The sequence below is a fragment of the Tamandua tetradactyla genome, chromosome 3 (assembly GCF_023851605.1).
Source record: "Tamandua tetradactyla isolate mTamTet1 chromosome 3, mTamTet1.pri, whole genome shotgun sequence".
NCBI classification, from domain to species: Eukaryota; Metazoa; Chordata; class Mammalia; order Pilosa; family Myrmecophagidae; genus Tamandua; species Tamandua tetradactyla.
The window spans coordinates 94,591,700-94,596,945 of record NC_135329.1 but is presented as its reverse complement, the minus strand read 5'-3'; the positions used below and the strand labels follow the sequence as shown (position 1 = coordinate 94,596,945).

Below are 5,246 nucleotides of genomic sequence, written 5' to 3'. Positions count from 1 at the left end.
GAGGTTCGGCCAGTGGGTATTTGCAATGTGCCAAGATTGATGGATGAACTGATAAACACACCATAGCCACAGTCAATAATAATTGCGACCGCCTCAGCTCGCGTTTATCGAGCATCTATTATGTACCAGGTACCCTGTTGTGAGTTTTACAAACATGGTCAATGAACAGGGCAGATAGGCCATTTCTCTTCCACAGAGGGAGAAATGAAGGCTTGAGAGGTAAGGTGAGTGGCTGAAGGTCACGCAGCCAATAGTAAATAGCAGTGGAGGGTGTGTTACCACTTGCTCCTTCCAGTGTCTGCAGGCTGCCCTTTAAAATGCATTTTCACTCTAAAAGATATTCTTGGTATCTCTGCTATGACGTAGGGGGAGAGGAGGAGTTATGTGTGAGACTTGGAGAGTGAGGACAAGGCAGAGCAAAACCAAGAGGGCCAAGAGGACTCAGAATGGAGAATTACTGTTCCCAAGCTCCAAATTCTAAATCATTAGCTGCACCCTCCAATACACAGCCCTGCACAGGCTCTTTCAATAAGGAATAACAACCTGAATGAGTTTTCATGCCGAAGAGAGATTTAGCCCGAGAAACAGGAAACCTTGATGCAAACAACGCTAGCCAGCGTTCCTTTAAGAACGCAAATCTACATTCATTCAACAAATCACTCATTCATTCAACAAATCTTTTCCAGGTACCCGCTGGATGCCAAACATCAGACTGGATCCCAGGGATACAGTGACAAACAGTAAACACAAATGTGTGTGAGAGAACAAGGGGGCCGTCCTTGGATGCTCTGAGGAAGGGATGGCCTGAAGGAGTGCGAGGTACAGCAGGGCAGATGGTGGGTCTTCGGAACACGGGGCAGCTCCTACTTCTCTCCACCGAGTTTCAGGGGAAACTCAGCCCTTTGGAGACTCTTGCCTGACCTCCCTGAAGAGCTTTCCTGCAGGTTTCCTCTGCAGCCTCTGCACATTTCTGGGATGGTAAGTATTCCCCCACCTGCCTCCCCTTACTCTGAGCTCTCTGGCGGAAGCCAGGTGTCTTTAGCTCTCTGTCCACAGTACCAGCATAGAGGAGGTCCCGACCTTCATCCATGGAACAGCCACAGCACACGGAGCAGATTTCCAAGGGCACCTCAGAACCCCTTGAGGAATACTGGGCCATTGATCCCGCCTGTTTCACCACTTCACGATTCTGTTTGAGGAAGGAAGTTGGGTTTAATGGAAAGATTGGAGGCTTGGGCTCTGCCAGAATGGTGGAGCAATTCATTTAAGGTTTTGTTTCCCTCCCTTATCAGCTTCATGGACGTGGGACGATATGTGGGTTATCGAAGCCCATCTGCATGGTCGTTCATGCTAGAACATGCCCAAGGTTCGCCTACCTCCTGCAGGCCAGATGGAGCAGTGAGACGTCTTCCGGAAGGAAAGTAGCAAGCCTATTTGGCCTTCATTTTACTTAATGCTGATCTCAAATTCCATGACATAATGTTACTCGGGTCTGTGATTTATTTGAAGCTGGATTTTTCAACAAGAACACATCTCCAAGTCCCCAGTATGGAATAAAACAGTAACTCAAATGCTAATATTAAACATTTCCAGAGAGCTTTAATTATAGACTAGGTAAAACAATCACTTGGTTACAAAGTGAAAATTATATAAAAAGATGTATGTTGGGAACCTTGCCACCTTTGTGCATATATCTGCCCTGTTACCACTTTCATTAGTTTCTTATCTATCCTTCCAGTGTTTCTTCTTGTAAATGCAAGCCGTTGTGGCATTTTGTCAAAGACATCTTCAGAATCAGTAGATATGATGATGATTTTTCTCCTTAGCTCTCTTTTGATGAATTATCCTTGCATCCCTAAAATAAGCTGCACTAGGTGATGAAGCATTATTATTTCAGTATGCTGCTGCATTCTGATTGCTAATATTTTATTTAGAATGTATCTATCAATATTCATGTATAAGGTTCATTTACAGTTTCCTATTTGTACAGCTTTTGTCAGGTTTTATTATCAAAGTTATCCTTGCTACATAAAAAGAATTTGGAAGTTTTCCTTCATATCTGTTTCTTTCAGGTTTGCAAATTTATATACTTAAGTTCTATGAAATAGGTTTTTTTAATGTCCTTGGTTTCTGCATTATACTCTCTTAGTTATTATTTTTTCTTTGTTCATTCTCCCTTGATTTCTGATAAGACCCATCTATTTTTCTTGCTTTTCTCCCCATAGCTCAGTTATTTTTTACTGTGTTTTTCCCTGTTATTAGATTCATTCATTCCTCTTATTACTATTTTATTCTTTCTGCTTTCCTTTGGTTTACTTTGTTGTTCTTTTTCTAATTTTCTGAGTTAATGCTTAGTTCCCTCAATTCCATTCCTTTTGTGAGTTTTTAAGGCTCTGATGTTTTCTTTGAGCATGGCTTTTGTTCTATCCTCTAGATTTAAAACCTAAAACGTAGTATTTTCACTATCATTGTTGTCTAGAAATTCGGTGGTTTGGATTTGGATTTGGATCTCTCCTTTAAACTAAAAAGCTGCTTACAGGATGTTTTTTTTAAAAAAAAAATTCTCTGCTTTCGTATTAATTTTTACTTTTGTGGCATTGAGAACAGAGAATAAAGTCTATATTATTTCTACTTTCTGAAATGTATTAAAATTTCCTGCGTGGTAACCAATGGTATGGTCAATTATTGTGACTATTCCATGGACATTTGAAAAAAAAATATGTTCCCTACCTTCAGGGCATGCGGTTTGATACATAGCTTTCATATCTATATTCTTTTTCACTTTTATGTCTTTATTCATTTTTGAGCCAGTTGCTCTGAGAGAATATGTTGCCATTTCCTGTAATGTGGAAAAGCTGGGGAGAAGCCAGTTTGGGGGGAAGTGGGCTGTGGGGTAATCACGAGGTCTGCTTGAGATGTCTGTTAAATCGTCTCCAACCAAATCACTTTTGCTATAAAGAAATTAGAGGAGGGCAAGGTCATACTTCCTCTTTTGTGTCAGTATCACTTAAAAGAAGGAAGATTCAACCTCACATTTAATCTGGGAATTTTGTATTGTTCTCTAATCTTCCCGTATATGGATTTTGCTTGCCAAATCAGGTTGGAATACCCAGTCCTTCTTTGGTATCCTCCATGATGAATTGAATACAACAAGGTCCTGTCTGTGGCTGGGGGGGGGGGGGGGGGGTTTCAGATGATGATGTTGTTAATAAGAACATTTGAGTGTTCACTACCAGCCAGGTTGTTTTCTAGGAACTTTGCATGTCTTAGGTTATTTAATCCATACCTCAACTCATTATACCCCAATTTACAGATGAAAAACAACTGAGGCAAGGGAAAGTGAGATAATGCCCAAGTCCGTCCTGCTTCTCTTTTTAAGACTATCTACTCCAGCAGCTTCTTTTTTTAGGTGAAGAAATGGAGACTCAAAGACAGCAAGTCAGCCAGCAAGCTACTAGCAGAGCTAAAACTAGACTCCTGGTTTTTGACTCTCCATCTAGAGTCTTCCTACTATACAGCATTGCTCTTTCGTATGCACAGGAGCAGTATTTTGTGGTAGAATGGAGTTATGCTTTCCAGGATGATATGGGTTAACCATTTAATAGCAACAACTGTCTCAGGGCTAATGCCATTCTTCCTGTAAAGATGTTTTAATTAAATGCTACCATTTAATCACTCATAGAGATAGAATAAATCCACTTTTAATACTATGATTTGGGCATATAGAATAAATGAGGGTCGGGGGTTGTAAGCAAAAGAAACAATCTAAAATTCTAAAGGGGATAAATTTTTGTAGGTGGGAAGGCTTGAATTTTTAATTTATACCTCCTGTGCTCCCCAATTCCCAGGTGTACGGACCTCATTCTTTGTTTCATGAATTGTGTGTGTTGGGCTTGAAAACAGGTACTTTCCCAGTTCAAGTAAGCATTCAAGTTAGCCAATAGAAAAGAACACTGACCAACCCTCAGGGGAGAGGATCGTCATTAAAAAACAGCACATAAAGATGTGAGTTCCTTATATTTCTCTACAAGTCCAGCTCTCAGAGTCTTTCTCTGGTGCCAGAAGTGATCTAACATCTCCCTGCACAGCTTAGCTTCAGATGATGAGGGTTTTTTTTTTTTTTTTCTCCATTCCACATTCATTCCAGTAATTGTGAAAAGAGAAAGGAGTTTATTACATTTTGGGGGAGGTTGACTCAGTGTCTCAACTATACTAAGAAAGAACATAATGGTTTTGGCAAGATAAGAGAATTCCATTCTGAAATTCTAAAGACATCTTATCCCTGTGGAATTCCTTGATGTGCCAACAATCAAAGTTGTGTAGCTGGCTAGGGCAGGGCCCTGAGCCAGAGGACTAGAGGGTGGAACTCCTGAACAGCTCCACAATCAAGAGGCTTTCAGAAGGCATTCTGATCTGGGTTGGTGGTGCTCCACTTGGATTCATTCCTGAAGAGCCAGCAAGATAGGGTCAACAAGCCCTAGAAACCTACAGCATCTCTGTGAAGTCTGGGAATGGGAATGGTGTTCTTCCTCACAAATCAAGACTCCATAAAAAGACGTATCCACCCACCACCTGCCTACTTTGGGCCCTGAAGCAGAAACTGAATTAAATGCTTACCCATCACCTTGAAGAGCAAATTGACCTCCCATGCCCTCTAACCTAGGACTTGGTAAATCCAAAATGAAGCGAACTGCTGAGACATTGGGATGGATATCTTAAAGAGTTTCTAGAATCTTCAATGGGAATCGTTTAGTTGTGATTCAGCTTAGATTCAGGAGCTCTGCCTCAATGTCCTCTCGGGCTCCACTGGACTAAATGTTCCTGTTCACAAAGAAAGATCCTATTTAAAAAGAGGTGTGGCTCTTTTGCCATCTTGGAGCCTGTGGAGGTCTGCAGGGAACAGGCAAGTACATCTGGAAGGTCGTGGTCCAAGGTCACAGCGGTCTTTGCTGGCTGTGAGCAGGTCTCCAGAACCACAGGGAACACACAGGTCTTCTTAAAATTGAAGTCATTTAGGCCCAAGATGAAACTGAATTTCTATTAGGGCAAGAGATGTGCTCATGTGTACAAGGCAAAAACCAACAAAGTCCTCTTGGTGGCAAATCAAACAAGACCAGAATCATCAGGGGAAAGTTAACTCTCACCTAGGAAATAATGACATGGTTTGTGCCAAATTCCAAAGCAACTTTTCTGCTAAGGCCATTGGACACCAAATCCATGTGATGCAGTATCCCTCAAGGATTTAA

General features: G+C 41.4%; 1 pseudogene; it reads left to right on the top strand.

Moving 5' to 3' along the window:
- The first annotated feature begins 1,357 nt into the window (after positions 1-1,357).
- On the top strand, positions 1,358-5,246 carry LOC143675717 (large ribosomal subunit protein eL33 pseudogene; annotated as a pseudogene).